Source organism: Hippoglossus stenolepis, chromosome 6 (assembly GCF_022539355.2).
Source record: "Hippoglossus stenolepis isolate QCI-W04-F060 chromosome 6, HSTE1.2, whole genome shotgun sequence".
In the NCBI taxonomy this organism is placed as follows: domain Eukaryota; kingdom Metazoa; phylum Chordata; class Actinopteri; order Pleuronectiformes; family Pleuronectidae; genus Hippoglossus; species Hippoglossus stenolepis.
This window is the reverse complement of record NC_061488.1, coordinates 10,465,404-10,486,514: the sequence shown is the minus strand read 5'-3', so window position 1 is coordinate 10,486,514 and position 21,111 is coordinate 10,465,404.

Below are 21,111 nucleotides of genomic sequence, written 5' to 3'. Positions count from 1 at the left end.
CTTTCACAGACATATGTGTATCAGCGTTTATGTTTGCAGATTACCGCCGATATAAAAACGCTTATTTTACATAATTTTACATATATATTTATGTATATTTATATTTACATACTATATATTTTTCTGTAGGTTTGCTATTTAACAGTTTAACCATAAACCATATTATGAATAATACAACACAATTATGTGTCAGAAGGGTTAGATAAAGATATCTTCGGAATAATTTTCAAATAATATATATCGGCTGATATTGTTGTCACCTTCAAACTTTTATGATTTTTCACCGCATTACACCTCTGCTTGTCATAATATTTGAACTGTGTGTTGTCTCTTTGATTGGCTTGTTTTACATACTTTGCTTCTGTACCAATTCCAGCGTGATCACAGACCCCCTGTGGGAGAACACGGGCTGTGATCAGGCATTCGTGAAAGCATTTATTGATAAATCTATGAGATTATGCGTATCGACGGATATTGATGAGTGAGGATTTGATCAATGCCACGCTTTTACACACACTTGTCCTCTTGGGGATTTTGTGACGGTTTGGGTGTGTGGGGAGTATCGAGGACGAAAATGAGAGCACAGGAAGAAATGGCGCCGAAGAACGGATGACAATGACGGAGTGCTGTAACAGAAAAAGAAGCACAGGCGAATTCACCATTTGAACTGAGCTGGTTAAGTGTGTGTTGTTAGGGCAGCATTCGTGGGCGTACAGATAAGTGAAGCAGCGTGTAAGTACGTGTGCGTCTCAGTGTCCAGGAAGGCGAGGTGGTGACAGTCAGCGGGCAGACGTGTGTGTTTACGTGAGCCTGCACTGTGTCTGTGTATAGTTGATGGATGGGCTGGCAGGGCAAGGCCGTGGATAAGAGTGCAAACAAACTGGGTAATAAATGATGGCGACAGAGGAGCAGTGATGGGGCCCACTCGCACGCTCCTGATGCATGCCGACCAGCACCGGCAGCCATTTGTATTAGAGAAATGAGGAAGCTGTCACTGGAATGAAGAGACGATGTTCATTCTAAAGAGGAAAAAAGGTTCTCTCTTTTTCAATCCCTACGTCTCTCTTTCTCTCTTTCTCCCTCACACACACACACACACACTCCCACACACTTGCACTGTGGGTTTTGAGCTCAGCAGGGGACTAATCAGGGCGAGGTGGGGTGCTAATGTAGGCCATAATGAGTGGAGCTCCCAGTGACACATCACACACCACTAGCTCTGTTATTGGAAGCACAGTGGTGGAGCTGCTGCTTGTACCACACACACACATGGACAGAGACACAAATGCAGGTGTACCTTCCAACCTGGTGTCACCTGGAGACAGTAACTACACGCAGAAAAACGTAAACGTAAGATTTTTTTTTCGGTGAATTAATATACTTGTTTAAAGCATAGTTTTAATCTGAATACGTTTTTTACTTGTGGTCTTTAAAGCCCAGTTTAAGGCTCCAACACCTGTTTAAATCTTAAATATTCAAAGTAGTATTCTTGGTGGTACTGCAGCTCAAGTTAAACATCTGCTTGTGGGTTTTGAAGAAGAGAAGATGGTGAAGTGGAGGAAAGAAAGGCAAGAAAACTTCCACTGTGAGAGAACGCTACAGGACAAACTCGGCTTTGCCTGCATGTGTTTTGCGTTTGCTGTCGGTTTGTTATTTGCGTCGGTGCTAAATCTGGGTGTGCCATCCTTCTCCGCCGTGACGCCCAATGTTCTCTGTGCCACCCAGACAATATAAGTACAGCACGGCAAGGCAACGGGGGCAGGCTGCATGTGCTCGCTTTATTTATTTATTTGCGTGTGCATCTGTGTGTGTATGTGAACGTATTACAGCATTGGGCTACAGCTGGGGGGAAGAGGAATTTGGGCCTGCACCTGCGCGGCGATAATTAATGTGGACGGAGTGGAGCCTAAATAAATCAGTGCCTCTCGCAGCCTCAACAGGACTTTTCTGTTTAGGGTCAAAATCTTCCCATTCTGCGCTGGATTAATCATGCCTGCAAGCAGAGACGTGTTATACAGGCGGCAGGGACACAAGCTATATTTGTGTGTGTTTGTGAGTTTGTTTTGTGTGTGTGCGTGCGCCCAGGCCTTCATGTGCCCCCTCGCAGACATGCTGCAAGACTTATCCCCCCCCCCTCCCCTCCCCACCTTCATTGACAGCATTGTAATCTCGTAGAGGACAAACAAAAACAACATAACGTCATGGTTTTCACAGTTGTATAATTAGCCCCACGCGCCTCTCTACAGTGATGAATAGGTGAACCTTTTGTTTGCATTTGTCATGCTGCGGTGGCATTGTCACAGATGTGAGAGCGTGTGGTGCAGAGGTGCGGGGGGTCAGTGCATTCAGCGATGGGTGCGAGTGCAGGCTTATGATGAGACGTTTCTGCGCGTGTTTGTGGGCCTCTCGCAGTTTCCATCCTTCTTATTCTCCGTAGATATATTTGCACTGCTGTCCCATAGTCGGTAGAGCAGTTGTTATCTCCCCCCTTTCTTCGCTGCTACGTCCTACTCTGTCCACTCCTATCTCCCAGACTGATAGCCTCTGATTGATCTCATCACCTCCCTCATCTATTATTCATGTTACCTTTCATGTACTGATGGAGGAAGGGCAAAAAAGTGGAAAGGAGACACTACCTGTTTGTTGGGACCTCTGTTTGGCTGGTAGGCAGACAAACAAGCTTACACACAATTAGGAAGTCGTCGTTTCTCACCTTCTGACTCATTCTGCCCCAGACATGTGCTCATAGATCTCCCCAACCTGATTGATCTGTATAATGGCATGAAATAGCTTTGGAATTGCAGCCCCATGGGGGTACACATAGATGGGCACAGGGACAGAGAGGCATGTACTTACGGCTGTTAGGGGAGGAAATTAATGGTGCATTGTTTTTTTTTTGTAATGTGATTTAATGATGCAATTCGTCTAATAAAAAGAACATTTTTTAACATTTACACGTTCATTTACACATTCCCTCGTTCGCAGAGGGGAAACCCAGTGGGCCAATACAAACATCTCACTCGTCTCACCCACTCAGAGCGCTGCAGGCCTTTTTATTGCATTGTGATGGATGATTTCAGTTTGGCATTTTTCACCACCGCGCAACATCCAAACACTCCCTCCTCCCCATTTGAGTGCATAAGGAGGCCATCCTACATTCACAAAGCCGACATCTAATGCATATAGAGTGTGTTTTGTAAAGGATCATTTGATTGTCTTGTAAATGAAGCTTTGCCTCTCAGCTGCTAATTTAGCCGCATTCCATCTCATTAGCGAGGAGAAAGGGAACAAACGACGCAGGCATCGTCTGAGAAATGAACCCGTCTTTGATTTCAAATGGCCATCACTGCTGCTGGTGCCTGTGGAAATGATCTTGAACTATAGGGAGGCACAGGAATGTTGTAGTAGTGGAGCAAAGTTGAAGAAAATGCAGACTTTCCTGGAAAGTGACAGGCTCTTTCTTTACCTTTGTCTTTTATCTTACACTTTCTCCTTTCACCCCCTCATGCCCCCCCGCCCCCCGCCCCCCGCCTTCCCACCCTGTCCTATCTCTTTAGAGGATGTGCAAGTGTATCTGGTTTCCTAAAGCGTTTAGCACCTTAGCCACAAAACCCGGACAGGAAGCCCACTCTATTTGCAATGTATCAATTGCTCCGAACAACACTCCCCTCACCTCCACCTCTCTTCAATCTGCAGCTGGCTCAGCACACGCTTCTCACATGCCTCCAGCTCCACACGCAAGCACTCGCGATCAAATTCGCGAATGCACAGACGGATTTTTCCTGTAACGTTTAGTACCGCAAGTATACTGTGACCGCGTATGCAGACTTCATCAGCACTAACACCTTGAACTAAATAGACAAATGCATGCGGGTGTGCACCAGACACACTCACTTACACACTACACACACACACACACACACACACACACACACACACACACACACACACACACACACACACACACACACACACACACACACACACACACACACACACACACACACACACACACACACACACACACACACACACACACACACACACACACACACACACACACACACACACACACACACACACACACACACACACACACTGAGAGAATCTGACCTTGGCTCCAGTGAGTCCCGGGGTTCATCCTCCGGCCAAGCTGGCAAGTCAAATGTGTCCGGCAGCCAAGACAGTGAACCCAGCCGCTGCAAGGCTGCTGTCATCTGTTACACAGAAAGTCACACAGAGGCACAAAAACAGACGCAACGTAGAGAAGGAGAGAAATACATCTTTTAAACATTATTTGTCTCCATTTGTTGTGTGTTAGCACAAATGTTTGCATCTGTGTGTGTGTGCAAGTGTGTGTGTGTGGCTTCACGCACGTGCAGATGTATGTGTATGCATATACGTGTGTGAGAGAGCAGGAATAACCGCCTGAGGTGATGCCTTTTGAAAGGCACTTTAGAAATTAAAGCAGTGCCACTGTTCTGTAATGGGGCTTAAATGATCCAGAAAACACAAGATATATTGAGCATTTAATGAAACACACAGCACACTCCTTAATTCTGCTCTCAGCCTCACCAGTGTCTGCCAAACTTGCTTCCTGCCTATCTCTCTCTCCCACACACACACACCCACATTATTTAAGAAGTGGTTTAAATGTATAATTCACATTTAATTTGTTTTATTTAATGCCAACCTTGTTTTTAACAGATCATCATTGGCTGTTCGTGTTGTCTGTCAAAACATCATCCATGTCAATGAGTTCTAGCGACGTCGTATTGACCATCGTCTTATATTTCTAATCGAGGAAAAGTTATTTCGCGATAATTATCTTTATCGTTTTATCTCCCAGCCCTAATTTCTGTACAATAAAGCATTAATTTAATAATGTCTTCATTCAATGTTGTGTTCAGGTTAATTAAGGTTCACGCCACATAGTTTAATATAGTGTAGCGAAAATGTATCAAAACTGACACGTATAACCGCGAACCGACTTAATTTTCTTCACGTCGGTTAATTCGGTTATGGTACTTTCCCCAACGTGCATGCATTCACGAAGTGTCGGCTTTCTGCTACATTCGTTTTGCAGTGGCTGCACGTTTCTGATCTGCGTTCACTTTACACCTTAACAATAAACACATACACTCATCAGACGTTATTAGGACACGTACAGTTAAACACATTGAAAAAAAGTTTAACATTTTGCGTGCACGCTTTTCAACTACCACCAGGAGACGCCCCGTTTATCCAGAAACATAAATATGAATTCAGCAGGTTTTATGAAGCTCAGTTCAACGTGTGAGTGATAAGAAAAGGGCAGAGGAGCAGAGTCTCTTGTTGACCGGAGCTGAGTAAAGCGCCTCATGTGCACGGGAGGTGGCATAAAATAATCTTTCATTAATCGTAACTGAGGTAAAAGTTTGAATTAATTGTGATATTGATTTGAAGTCATATCGCCCAGTCCAAGTTTAATTCAGAAATGCACCTTCCCTTTATGTTTCACTGTAGAAAACAGAGACACAGTCACTCGCTTCCTCATTGTCTGTGAATGTCCTTTGTGGTTTGGCCATACATTAATAATGTAAAGGTAATGATCTCTAGACTAAAGGCCCTGTCCTGTCTTGTCTCCCCCTCTCCCCCTCTCCCCTCCCTCTCCTCTCCCCCTCCCCCTCTCTCCCTCTCCCTTCCTCCCTTCCTCCCTCCCTCCATCCCTCCTCCTATCTTGTCTGTAGACTGGCCAAAGCAAGAATAGAAAAGATGGTTAAGCAGAAAAGATGATTGTTGGCCAAAGAGGGGTGAGTCGAAGAAACGGAGGAATTCCTGGCCGCACTGTCGAAACAATGCAGGCCCCGTTTTGCTTCATTGATTACTCGGGGAAAAGGGGAAGGAAGCAAAGAATCATTCTGAGAAAACATCTCTTCTCTGCCTTTCCCCTCTCCCTTTCCTTTGCTTCTGAAGTTTGGTCTTACAGAATGATGGATGAGGAACTTGCACTGTGGCCTCCGATGTCCTCTCCTCTTCCTCTCTCCTTATCCTCCTCCTCCTCTTCCTCCTACACACACGCGCACAGACACACACTCAGATGCACAGTGTTAGCAAGTGATGGATGGGGAGCTGGCAGCGTGGCAGTAATAGCAGACACCCAGAACTACGCTGCCACTTATTCATTTGTCTCCGTATTCACATCTTTATTTATATGTCTGTCCCCATACCAACATCTAAATATAGATGTTCATAATGAAAAATAGAGCTTTCTTACAAAAAAGTGTAAAACTTCATGTTTTGTCTGAGCTAAAATGGTGTGTATGGGCCTTATTATGCACAAAATACAAATTTATTTATGCCTTCAAGGTTCACAGAGACTGCGTGATTATATGATTTATCTATAACCTGATTTAATTTAGATCCTGTTTCTCTCCCGAGTTTGACATGTTACCTGAAACTCAGCATTTGGAGCGTCCGTGTGCGCACAAGTTCGGGTTTTGGAGACTGTCACACAAGGCAGGAATAATGGACAGCAGGCTGCTTACACAACATCACACATTATTAATCATTTTCACATTGTCTGAGGGGGCAACAGCGCAAAGATGAGACGGAGCAGAGGAGGAGTAGGAAGACGAAGAAAGAGGAGGAAGAAGGGGGAGAAAGGGGAGTGGAGGCAAAGAAGGAGGGTTAGAAAGCCACAAATAACTACCATCAATCATCAAGCAGTCAACATTTTCACATGTTAGGATTGCCTGTTATTGGCAGCAGCCAGGGATCTATGTGTGTGTGTATAGTGTATTTTGTGTACATGTTTGCAAGCGTGTGCGTTTGCTCCGTCTTGCCCAGCCGGACTTTCTCTCGGTTTCTCACCGTCTTTGCCTCTCCGTAAACTGACGGCACAAACAACAACAGTTGAGAAATCACCCCCGTCAGCAGGAAGCTGGCAGGTGTGTTAACTCCCCCAGTACCAAATTAGGATCTGCAAGATTGCAAAAAAACGCCTCGGCGCTCATATCTCCCTTTTAATCACAAACATTTACATGAGCCTGGATGGAAACAGACGTCGGGCCTTAGCCAGGGGTTTCGCTTTGGATGCCGGGCAAAACCTTTCGGATCTTGTCCCACCTGAGAGAAAGGGCTCAGGTCAGCCTTCGTCTGGGGCACTGTTACCTACTGATGTATAGAAATGTGATTGCTCAAAAAAACCGAATGTGTCGAAGTGCATGTAAGCATCCAAATCAGCTCTCCGGTTAACCCTAACCCTAACCCTGAGGAAAACATTGAAGTGATGGCCTATGAGAAGTTGCATAAAAAGCATGACCTCCTCTAAAAGTTTGTAATAATTTGCAAACCTTTTTGTTGTTCAGTTGGAGCAACATTTTGAAGTTGTTTGGATAATTCAAGCCTCAGTGCTATATAGAGGAACCATGAAGTCACCCAGTTCTTTCTTTTGAGCAAGGTTGTGTTTATTACAGAGATAATATGTCCCTCATGTTGTTGCACTTTCAACCTGCAGCAATTTGAATTGTGAGTGTCTGTCCTTGTCAAAAACTAATTTTGTGTGCTGATCATTGCGGCCCTGTGGATTATAGAAAAACAACACCAGGGGGTGCTCAAGGTTTGTCCAGCCAACTGTTGAGGTTCCATGCAGCTCGCAGCTGCAGCTATCTGTGAGCTTTGTGTGCCTGCAGATGTGAAAGTCTTTTGCACTCGCTGTCCAGAAAGGCAGTCTTACCCTTTTTCTCCCCATTAGTCACAGCACATCCTGCCACAAGACCTCTTTATCATTAACTCTCTGTCCCCGGTCATGGTCAGAGGTCAGGTTTCTTAGTTAAAAAGTATTGCATGATGAAAGAGTTAATAGATGAGGGTTTTCCAGGAGTTGGGTCCATCATTTCATATTTAGTTACTTAATGCTATTGAATATGAACAAACTTGCTGAGTGGACCTAAATGAGTGCACTAATTAGAGGTTTGGAAAATATCATCTTAGACGGGTTGAGGCAGTTTCAGAATTAGCAAGATACAATAATTCTGTCTTTATTGATTACATTTTTATACACACACGCACACATGGGCACACACACTGAGTGACCTGAGATGGCAGCTTGAGATGAATCTTCTCAGTTAAACCTTGGAAAGCAGTTTGTTAAAAAAAAATTATTTAAATATCCTTGTCCCAGGCCTTTTAACTTTCATGTTTTATTTTTAAAAAAAAAATGTTTATAACTAAGATTAGATTATAGACTATTGTTCAGTCTGTAGCAGAAATGTGCTGTGATGCGAATGTCCTCATAATAAGTTCATGTGCTCATTTCCCCACTGTTTAGACGCTCTCTTTCTTGTTGTGGAATTTTCCATCCTTGTGCTGTCCGATGCGTTCCCTCTTATTTACATAGACACTGTTCAAACTCTTGTTCCAGCTCTATTGTTGTGGGATTCACTTGCCTGCAGCTGAAAAAAAATATTAGGACGAGACTAAATTAGATACATATATTTTCTTTTAAAGAGAGAACTGAAAAGTGGCAGCATGTTGAAATTGGTGCCGGCTGTGTTTGTGAGGTCTTGGTGAACTGTACTTGCATGTTTGTGTGTCTGTGGCCAGACAGTGTGGCTGGAACAAACAGCTCCCAGGGCACCATGGGGGAGAGGACACGGTGGCATGTTATGGTAGTAGAGGCACTTCCACTGCTCCAAATGTTTTTGTCACACTGTCAAGTTTGTGGCACTTTTAAGAGAAAAAAAAATCCTGCCACTTATTTAGCTTGTTTTTTTTATGGAACATTTATCCCATATTATTAAAGACAAAATTCTTCCATAAATTTTTATTCTGCCGTCAATCATTTGTCTTGTTTTTCCACATTTTGGGTTTGGTGAGGAAACGCTGGAAATAATCCCAGAACCAGAAGTCAGAACTATGGAAACTGCCTTGTGTGTTTTTTATTTAGATTATTTTATATAAATGTTAAAATTTTTTGCTTTCTCTGCAAATCCTTAACAATAAAAAAACATAGCAGAAAATACACTCAATTGGTTTTGCGGTATCATACACATGTGTAAACAAAACCTTTAAATTTTCCCATTTTCCTCTGACTTGATAAAGCCCCACCTCTCATTGTCAACAAACAAATTGTTCAATCATCGAACAAGTCATGAGGGAGAGACGAAGCTGATGCTCTGGCTCCAGACGAGAGAGAGAAATAATCCAAAGCATGGACGTGTAGTGGAAATACATGCATCTGTTCATTGTCAACCTGTAGGGATGTTGAGTGATGATGCACCTGACCCCTCCTCCTCCTCCACAACCACCACCACCACCACCACAGTCACTTTCAGAATCCAGCATCCAACAGACCCCACGCACCCCCTCCACCGAACATGGGGGGGAGAGGAGGAGGAGAAACACGGAAACACAGCCAGATTATTCACCGTGCACCGTTATTGAATATGTGACTAACACACTGAGAATCGCTCTGGGAAATCAGATTAAAAAATGAATTATTTATAAGGACATGGAATACCGGTCCGATAGGGCAGAGAGATTGGAGGAATACACCTACAATATGCCCCAAACAACATTACAAGTTCGATCATGACACTTCCCACTGTAGTTATTCATTTTTATAATGCTCACAAATGTTCTCCTTTTTATATCCTGATATTGAAATATGACTCATGGTAAAATTACATGGTAAAAGTGTTTTATTATTTTTGTTTAAATGTTATTACCTATATTTTCTCTGCCTCCCCCCCCCTCACACAGTCTAAAAGACGGTTTGATATATTTTCATAGGGGCTATAAAGCCTGATATCAAATCAGTTAAATCACTTTTGTGCCGTTTCTGTACAAACTCTCACTGGCACACGAGTCACACTTGAATGGAAATGAAATATACAATATGTTAAATGTAGATTAAGAAGATACATTGATTTAAAAAAAATACTTTATTGATAAAGTACTAAAGCTTATATATTTACTGTAATTTAAGATTTTATTTCAAGGAATAAAATGTATTAACTTTGGAAAATAAATGTATGAGCAACAGGACTTGAATTTTTTTTGAAAAAACACATAATTGAAAATATATTTGAAAAGACAGGATGCTAGTTCTACTGTCATTATAAACAGTTATAAGAAATATTTATTAACTCTTAACATCAACACTATACTGGTTTTATTTTGCGTTGTCAAACCCAGGCCAGGATGTGCAGTCTCTATGTCCCTCAAACACTACGTCCTTCAAAAAGCACGTCTTGCCATCTTTCTCTAAAATATTTTACCTGAATCTTTCTCGTCTTTTAAGGGGAGAAAAAAACCTTTTGTGGTTTTACGAAAAACGTACTTATTTAGTTTAATGTCACTCACCTCTGTTTTGAGATGCAGTGTATGGATTATCAGTTGCCCTGTCCTCTTCACCTGCATGTCACCCTCTTCCTCTGCGTCCTGCTCTGTCGATTTCCGTTTTTCTGCACAGATGTAGTTTCCCTCTCTACCAGTTCTTCCTTCTGTCTCATCCTCTGCGTTGCTCTCTCTGCCTGTTTTTCGACAGCTACTCTCGCACATCTCTGCACACCCAAACACTTCCCTGTGTCAGCACATTGGGCGGCTTGTCAAAGTGATCACTTTTATCTGATCCTTTTGCTATAAAGCCACGATCAAATACTTTTCCATCCTCTCTCTTCCTCTCTCTTGCTCTCTCCCTGTCGATTTACATCCTCCACCTCCTTTTCATTTTGTCGCACAAATTTCTGTCCACCTCCGAAGTCATTCATATCCACGCACACTCCCGGCTCCGGTGACAGGTGTGGTGCTGGAGTCGTGCAGGCCTTCACAGGTGAATGTGGTGGGAGGAGGTTAAATCAATACCTCTCGCCCCTATGACACCCCTCACCCCTCTCTTCTGCGGGCCAAACCACACATTTGGCAATCCCCCAGGGGAATGCCGGGGAGTTTCCACTATGACCACTCAGAGGTGAGGTATAGAAATAATTCTCATCTGGAAAGACCCCTCTCCAGTGTTTTCTCCTCATCAGCTTCTCCGTTGTGTTTTACTTGTTCTCAAAAGGCTATTTTAGGTGCAATCAAGTTCGTTTCACATTTCCCTGAAACATAAACATCAAATACGTGTCTGGAAGTTGTGGGAACTTAAGAGGCCATTCTTCTTAAAAATATGAAAAAACTAAATTTCTGTTCTTTATCATTTAAACTATTTTATTTTTCTGCACTGAAAACTTTCTTGAGTCTTTTTCACTCCTGTTTTTAACTTTGAACCAGGATGCTGTTGTTTTTAAATGAAACCGACCTGCGGGAGCATGTTTGCCTGGTGGACTTTTTCCCCACAGGGGGCACAAGGAGCACGCTGCAGCCCACTCACATATAACGTCTGCATCAGGGCTCAGGGCTCATGTTCAGCCGAGCTCTCTCCATAACCATAGGTGTGTGTGATGGGAGTGGGAGGAAGAGGGGAAAGATGGGGAAGGATGAAGGAGTAGTCGCATCAGCACAAAGTTGTTTTTCTGTGGCCTGGAGATTCTATTTAAAGTGGGGTGGTGGGGTGGTGGGGGGTAAAGAGGGGAAATGGGGAGGTAGACTTGGAGTGGTCCGCAGCCTGGAGAAACAGAGCCAGGATGAAGGAGTAAGGGTGGAGGGAGGGTAGGATGCGCCGAGTCCCTCTGTTTTTAGTTTTGATTGAGGTTGGACTGTGTGCCTGTGTTTGTGTGCATTTGAAAGGGATCCATGAGGGTAGCTTGCTGCGTGGGCGCGAATGTGTGTGAGTGTGCCCAGGCTTGTTGGCGAGTGTGTGTGTGTGTGTGTGTGTGTGTGTGTGTGTGTAGCTGAGGTATTAATCTTCTTTGTCAGTGAAGCCCAGATGCAGGGCCCTTCCAGCAGCACAAGCCCGGACTCAGCAGTCTGCACTGGGCTCTGGGAAGAAGAGAAGGGGTGTAAGTGTGTTTTTTTTCTGGTGGGGGGTTGGATGCTGCTGGTTGTGCTACTGGAGCGGGGCGCTGATGGAGAGGGCAAGGGGGACAACACACAGCAGATTAGCTAATGATATTAGCCAGAGAAGACCCCTCAGGTAAAACCCAGTAGTTGCAATTAGTGGAGTTTCTCTGAGGTTGCCCTGTGGCCCCTGCACACACGCACAGACACACTTCTGCTTGTGTATTACGCACACAAACACCAGCAACCACCTGCATTAAGTACTGATGCAGGGATCCACATTGGATTCTCACCCCTATCCTTATCCCTCCACGAGTCACCCTTTACCCCGCTCCTTCCTCTGCCCATTAGCACCGCTCATGAGCCCCCTTCGCTGTTTGCCCACTGCGAGAACAGACGAACTAACATGTTTGCTCTGCGGGAAACACACACTCACACACACACAGTCACTCAGTGGGGGTGAAAGTGAGGCTGAAAGTGAGCCGGCACTCTCTATTTAAGAGTATGTGGAAATGCACACACACACACACACACTTCAAAGCAGGGGGTAGAGAGATTGACATAACAAGCTGATAAACCTCTTTCTCCGGAGTTGCCAGGACAGCACTGAGAGGAAAGGTGCTGGTATCTGCTGGTGATGAAAAATATTGATGTGCTAACAAAACAGAGTTGATTTCAAGCATATTTTGTAACGATGGTGCCAAGCAGAGCACATACTGATGGTAAGAATTGCAATCAATCACAAATCCATCTGAGGGGCAACTGGCTCGTCTGTTAAATATGTTGCCATAGCATTCAGAACATTTCACCTAAATGCATGTAGTACACTATTAATATACAAACTTTTGCAGTTTTATGTTTTTAATTGAACATCTACAATCACATTTGATTCTGTAAAGTTATGATGACGAAAATGTCTCACTTTTTACTGTTATTTAAAATTCGTTAAATATAAATAGTTTTAGTAAATAGCCCTGAATGTATGATATGTGTTTAAAGGGATTGAAAGTAGATGCGTCTCTATTGTTGGAGTGAAATTGTGGAACTCGCCTTTTAAATGAATGATATACGTGTGCAAGTGTGAATGTTTTTGTTTTCCTTAATTTCTGAATATATGCAAGAATATCGGCAGGTATAAGCATTTGCTTCTGACAGTGTAAATACCTGCTCATACATCAGCGGCAGTTTTGATTTGAACATTTTGCTTCACAGCCTGTTTGTCGATGTTTCTTTTCATCCGAGCTGATCCTCTCTGGCAGTTTATGGTATCTGAAATAAATCTCCCACAAAGTTGACAAACACACACTGCTCCCGAGCAGCGCCAATTGTTACTTTATCTCCCTCTGCACGTCCTCCGTGAAGTTGTGAACACCACTTAGAATTACGTACACAACCTGGCTACCCTGTGACAAAATGATGAATTACAAGAATTTTCACAAACATCTCTTTTTTTTGTTGTTGTTGCTCTGACTCTTTTCTGTCTCTCTGGCCTCTTGAAATATCCCTTAATTCTCCTCTGCCTGTAATTACTACATGTGTCTTCTTTCTTTTTTGTTCTTTTAGTTTTTTCACCTGCACAAACTGTAAGTATTTCACTGGAGTAGTATAAAAGGTTAAATGACAAATCTTTACAGTTTGTGTGTATGAGAGAGAAAGTGTTTGAATAGCTTCCTTTGGCTCGTCTCCATCTGGTCTTTTATATGGCCTTCCTTATTATAATGCTACTTATCTTATCCAAAAGGCCATCGGGCCGCACGATTAATTTAGGTACTGTATCCCTGGAAACGATGGCTTCCCTCCTCTCGCCGCGGTCCCTCCCTCACTCCCTCCCTCTGCAGGAGATTAAACCGAGAGCCGCTCTACTTTTCTCTCTCCTTCTGTCCATCATAGTGAAAAATTACCTTTTAGTCTTCTTCCTTAATCGCACTGGTCTCAGAGCAATCAGACAGGAAATAATGGCTTGGCGTCTGACTGTGCGGGCTCTACACTGCCTCTGGATTGAGGTGAGACTGGGGAAACCTCATATTAATGATTCCTTGTAAGTGTCATCTTTCTAGAAATACAGATAGTGTAAAACTATCACAGTGTCAAATCTTTGTGGAAAGACATTTATAAATGTTCGGCTGCTTCACAGGGAGCCCTCTCTCTCCAACGTCAATTTTCTCCTGCTTTTGTGCTCTAGTCCCACGTCCTGCCTTCCTCATTCGTCATGTACTTTAGCAGAAAGTTTATCCCAGTTAAAAACAAGACCCAATCCTAAGAGTGACTCTGAAAAAAGCTAAACTAAAAGCGGCATTTATTTTTCTGTGAGTTTTGATCCCAGTGAAAATATGGCAAACAACACAAACTTCTCTCTCATTTACTCCGGCTCCTCTCTCCTCCTTTACTCTTCTTCTTCTTCTCCATCGCTCGATCCCCTTCGTCTTTCTCCAGCACTCACTCAGTTCTCTTGCAGTTTGATTCAGTGTGAATTAATTGCTCCTCATATGGGAGACGGCACACGATTAGTCTCAATCCTGATAATGGTGTGTGGCTTGGCCACGGGGAATACACTGCCAATTTGCTCACAGCGCATCTGCCAAATGATTGGTGTTTACATGCCACATCCCCCGAGGAGTCTTTGTCACAACGCCACTTCTTACATCTCAATAACGCACAGGATCCCGAGGCAGACGTCACTTAAGATGTACACGTATAAAGGCAGCGTCGATTAGAGTTAGAGTATCAACTGACGTTACACATACATTTTTGAAAGTGTTAAAAATGGTTTTACTTGGCCACATATTTCCCCCTTTTCCCCAACTGCTTACCCCCCTCCTTCTCTGCACCCCCACCTGCCTTCTCTTCTCGAACACCTCCCACCTTCCTTCCATCTCTCCTCCCAAATACAGCGCTCCTTCTTTTTCTGCTGTCCCATTAATCACCTCTCTCTAATTAACAGGCCCACTGTTCCCAGTCTTCCCAGTGCTCCCACTCCACACCTGGCCCAGCCCTGCTGCCCAGCAGGCATGCAGCACACGCCAACACACACACACACACACGCATAAATGCACACAGCACAAACTGGAGAGCAGCTGGCAACTGACCACCACTGACTCGCAGGAGCAAAATTGTAAGAATGGAAGAATATTACGTTAAATTGTTTGGGAGGAAGAGATGGAGAGGTGGTGGTTTTTGGGAAGGCTGCTTCCTCCCTGTCCTGTACTCATCTTCCTCGTTCATTCATCACCTCATCAGCCCTATCGTTTTCGTCATAACTTTCCCCCCACTGCTCAGGCTACTTCCCACTCAAAGTTTTCATTTTTTTACAAGCATCCTCACCCTTCCCTCTCTTTGACTCGCATCCCATCTCCGTCTCCTTTCCCACCTTCTCCCTGTCCTCCCCCTGTTAGGCAGGGTGGCCCGGCAATGCAGTAATGCCATCTGCCAGCGCAGCATGCCCACAGCCTCATGACCACACACACTTGCCCACACACAAATACACGCACAGCTTGGCAAGGACACCTTCCAGTGCAGGATATTCCAATATCCACGCTTCCGCCACCGAATCACCATAGACCCACGTGTTGTGTAACACACACACGTACACACACACATGCACGCTCTCACACACACAAAGCCCTGATGAGTCACACGCTTCATCTGTCTCCCAACAGGGGGAGCCGGGGAGCATCTGCCGGAGAGGCTGCTCTTTACAGTAAAAGAGCAAATCATTACAGCAGTCACATAGTGTCTAATCATAGGCAAACAGAGGAAATGTGACCGCATGGGTGTGTGTGTTCCTCACTGATTACAAATGAAGTAAAACAAGGCAAAGCGAACCAGCAATTACATGCAAATGCACATTTTTGAGGTGACGATCTTTGTTTTTTTTGTGCGGCCTCTTGAAACATAGCATTGTCATAAAATTGTTTCAGATGTTTGCTCTGCAATAACTTTGGTGGCGAGCAGTTAGACATGTTGACAGAGGCATACGAGAGCAAAAACAATTCAGTTGGAGTAACAATGTCATTTGTAGTGTGCAATACAGGAAGTGTGGATAGATGCAGAAAGTGCCAAAAAAAAGCAGAGCAGCTGGGACACAGTGCATTAAACATCAGTCCATTAAGTTTCTGCTGTAAAAAAGAAGCGTACGTTTTTTTTTTTGTGTTTGTTGGCAATTAAAAAACTGGGGAAGATGCCTCATGTTGTAGCATGAGAGTAAAAAGTCCAGGTCAAAAGACTTCAGTTGTGTAACATGTTTCCATATTGGTAATTTAGATAATTCACTAAAGTATTTAAATCCTCTCGCTCACGTTGACATCGAACAAGACAGAAACAGAATCGATGGGAAATGCTGCAATTAGCAAATGAGCTCTAGGATGTGTTGCTGTTGGAGCTGTTTGGTGCTGCAGAGGGGTGCTGGGTATGGCAGAACGAGTGTGTGTGTGAGGGGGGTACGGTGTGTGTGTGTGTGTGTGTGTGTGTGTGAACGTGGTGCGCTGCCAGGTGTGAGTGGGGGTCTGTGGCAGTATATTTATTAGCAGCTGTCAGGGAGGTGACACTTTGATGAATGGTGCAGAGTAATCAGGGCTGGGCTGTGACAGGCTGCACTCACAGCCTTCTATCTGCCAAACAGCGCAGTCACACACATGCATACACACGCATGCACACGTACACGTCTCACACACCCCCATGAAGGAGTTGGTGCATATCCACATGCAAACGCTACTGCATGAACACGTCCTAACACAACACACTGTAAATATACCGCGCTAACACATGAACAATGTCATCAAAGTCCCCTCATCCTCTCTTAAACTCTCCTCTTCCTCTCAAAGTCCTTTTATACGAGTCTCTCTCACATCTTCCTCCTTCTTCCCTCCTCATGGCGCTGTGATTTTCATAACCTTTAATGACATAAAGATGATGGAGCACATCTTTCCGGAGATGAATGAAAAGGATAAATTGGGTCAAGACAGTTTGAGAGGAAGAGACAAAGAGACGTAGAGATTTGGGGTGAAAATATGCAGAGCTTTGTTGTTTTTTAATTGCCGATGAGAGACAAGGTAGCCTTAATTAGTCCTCGACTCTCTCCTGTTGTTCTGCAGGGTCATATTTCTGTGACTTTTGACTAATTAATCAAAACCACAGCAGTACTTTCCCCCCTGTAATAAGAATTATCCTCGGTTTTGGTGAGCGGTTGAATTTAGGCAGTTTGGGAAATAATTACACAAGTTTTCCATTTTCGTTTAACGGCCCCTCGTCTCCGTATTGTTATTTTTTTCCTCCCTTTCACTTCTATCTGTATTTCCATGTAGATAGTGTCAATTTAAAAATGTATAAACAACCAGAAAATCAAGCAACTGTTCTATGCTGTCCTTGGAAAGAAACCACAGCAAATATTGTATTACAACTCAAACACAAAATGGAAATCATTACTTCTCCATGGACGTTCTAATGCCTCCAAACCAGCAAGTAATGGGAGGTTGTAATCAAATAATTTCACTGAGGTTTGGGTTTCCAAACAGTTTTCCACTGATTCTATCGACAGGAACCACAGTCTGGCCCTCAAGACAGGAGACAGGAGGGGGCAGCAGAGAGAGAGAGAGCGAGACGGAGGGAAACTGAGTGGGGGGGAGAAGAAAAAGTCTAAATGAGAAACTTTGACAACAGGGAAGAAAGGAGGAGAGGAGCAGAGAAGGAGAACTGAGGGGCCAACAGGAGAGGAGTGTATGTGGGACCTACTTGCACTCACACACTTTATGACAGCCTGTGCCTTCTGTAAAACCTCAGGGAAAGCATGAGCCCAGCCTGAGAGATCCACACCCCCCCCCCCTACACCTCCAAGATTTTCTCTTTTCCAAAAACAATAACACAAAAAAATTAAATTAAAAAAACCTCCTTACTGACCAATTTTGAAATCTATAAAATCACATTTCACCACTTCCAGTGACGTGAGATATCGTATTCCCTCATTCTCAATACAAGCACAATTTTCTTCAGTCAAGTGTAATTTTCTTACTTGTGCAGGGATCGGGTTTATCGAGTTTATTCTGTGTGGTTTCATGAGGTCAATTCCACAAAAAAATCCTGAAACATGGCAAATTGCACAGGGCACGAGTGTAATTATCTCGGCCCATTAATGGATTTAAGAAAATTCTTAAATGAGACTAAATGATACGTTTGGAAAGAAAATTTTGTGCAGTGGTTTTGGGCTGAGGGAACGTCCAGCTGATGTCAGAGGTGCATCCAAATACTGCCAAGAGAAGATATATGACCAAATATTTTTTTAGTTTAAACTCGATTTGTACTGAATAAGCATTTGAAAGAAATTATTAAATATATCCTAATTAATGACTGAATTAATAAAGAGACTGGACCGCGTCTCCTTTTCTCTCCCTCTCTTTCTCAGAGGAGGACTCCTTGCCAGTTTGAGTGAACATTGATGGAGTAATGCTTACTCTCTCCACCACACCAGTGGAAATCAATGGGGCGGTAATTGCACTATTTGACCCCTCTCCGATTCTCCACCACATCCCATCTCCTCCCTGCCCATGCAGCCTCCACAATAAAGATGAGCCAGAGACAGTCAATTAATTTTATACAGCGGGCATTTTCCCCTAAACTTAACAAGACTACAGTGATACATTTCACCGGGCCTGATAAAAAGAAAAAGGGGCCAGAGGCAGATGAAAGGTATAAAGGAAAAAGAGAGAAGAGAGGAGAGAAGAGTTTGGAATGAAGTTAACAAAAGGAGGAAAAGGGAATGGTGGATTAAGATGGGGGAGAGTTTACAGAAATCGTAACTGCCATCTGTGTGTGTGTGTGTGTGTGTGTGTGTGTGTGTGTGTGTGTGTGTGTGTGAGTTTGAGCTGGAGATTGCTGGTCAGATGGGTAATGAGTGACCCTTCCTCCCTGGCATGGTTCTGCTATCACACCAATATTAATCTTCCTACATCAACCCCTTTCTAAAGCGACAGTTGGCCTCATGGGGACACACACACACACACACACACACACACACACACACACACACACACACACACACACACACACACACGCTCTCTCTCTCTCACACACACACACATACATGCACGCAGGCATTGATGCATGAGTGAGGTGGCAGTGATGAATGGAGATGTTCTTAAGATCTGTTTAATAAGTGTTAGGCAGCCCCCCTGTGAGAGCAGTGGGCAAGAAGAAGGCATATACATATCTGCAAATGTAGCCCAGCTCACTGGGGCCTGTATTACAGCCCATTTGACCACGTTCACACAGCACACCAAGAGATGAGCAGAGGAGAGAGGAGAGAGGGGGTGCAGAGTGGGGATGTGGCGGGAGGTGAGGAAAACCAGTGAGCAAAACCAGTGAGAAAAAAACCTTATGATATGCACATTGCCAGGTGGCAGTTTTTAGTGTGGGCCAACCTGTTGAGTCTCTCTGTCAATGCGTTTGCACATGGTGGCGCCGCGATGGGTTGAAGGTGTCAGAAGTGTGAACATGATGACTCAACCTGACAGTCTGTCAAGATTACCCAGACAGAGGTGACATCTCCAACAACCTGCTAATATCCACAATCTGTGCACGTGGCTGTAACACACGTCAGTCAGTCATTTATATCCACCCTAATAATGAGTCTATGATATGCTCTCTAATTGATTAATGTGTTAATGCTGAACTATAACTTTAACAATTCAAATGGGTGAAGTGTGATGATTGACAGGATAGTAACAGCAGATTTGATGTTGGGTGATATGGGGGCTCTTAAAAGAAAATAACATTCTTACTTAATAACATTACTTAATTTACATTCTCATTCTTTTATTTTTCATATTTATATATTCTTTACTTTAACCAGTTAAAACAAAACTTATGAAGTATTTGGGAACTACCACTTTATCTTGATTGATTTTGAAGTCTGGCTGCTGCATGTATGTCCCAGTTTAGACAACTGTTGGGGCCCCGTCTCTGTCATGTATCCTCTGTAATCATCTGTCGAGCAGTTTGTATTTGCATGTCTTTATCTCCTCATCCACGTGAGTCCTCTCCTACTTCGTACCTGTCAGCTTCAGGCCTCAACTCTCAGAAGTCCCTCTCTTTATTATTTTTTTCTCTCTCTCTCTCTCTCTCTCTCTCTCTCTCTCTCTCTCTCTCTCTATTAGAGGCCTGGTCATGGAAGCTTGGGTTCTGTGTTGTCTGACAGCTGCTGCTGCTGCGTGCCTTTTTTCTCTCCTCCTCCTCCCTCTCATCCCCCTCTCCTCTCCTCTCTTTTAAACACGCGTCCTCATTTCTAAACTATCTATCATGCTGGCAGGGCCAGTGGGGCCCTTAAACTGTGGGATTGGCACTTTCTCAGCTGCTGAGCTGGAAAAGGGGGCTGCTTACAGACAGATACACAAGTGGTGGGCCAGCCTGCTGGAGGAACAGGAGGCAGCCTGTCTTAAGTGCAGGTGGACTGATGATACTCCTCCACCCCGTGTGTGTCCGTGTGTGTTTCCTTTAACGTGCGTGCTTTAAAGACATTGATAATATGGCTGCTTGCAAACCCTCACTCTAAAACAAGAAAAGTTTAACTTAGCAAAGATTTGAATTAAGGAATTAATTGGAAGGAAAGTCGATGATTTTGAAATGGGACTGTGAAACAAAGTGTGTGGATTCCAGGGGGGGGGCTGTCTGCAACGAGTTGACAAACTGTCTCACTTGGGAGTGAGAGGTGTCTGAAAAGATGGGAACTGCTGACAACATATGTGTATGTGTGTGTGTGTGTGTGTGTGTGTGTATGCTACTTTTGACAAACATGAAGAAATAACAATGAGGTGCTGTCAGCGGGTCTTGTCCCAGGCAGGGGGTTGGAAGTGAGCATGAAGTGTGATTTTCTCAGACGAGCAGAGAACCTGCGATAACGCCTCCTATCGATGTGCGCACGCAAACATGCTGTAGCAGGACACGTGCATTCCTGCACACACACACACACACTCGCGCACATACGGACTGAAGGCCTGATATTGATGATGTGTATTTACCAGTGATGGCACGATCCCCTATTGGGCAGAGAGAGTAAACACAAAACGAACAGTCAAAAGTTCTCTTACGCACACTCACATATGTTTGTATACTTAGGGCCCATGTGTTGGTTTTATCTTGTTTCACACCAACACATCATGTCCTTCGCTTCTCTCTGTGTGCTTTTCCTCTCAAGACCCCACC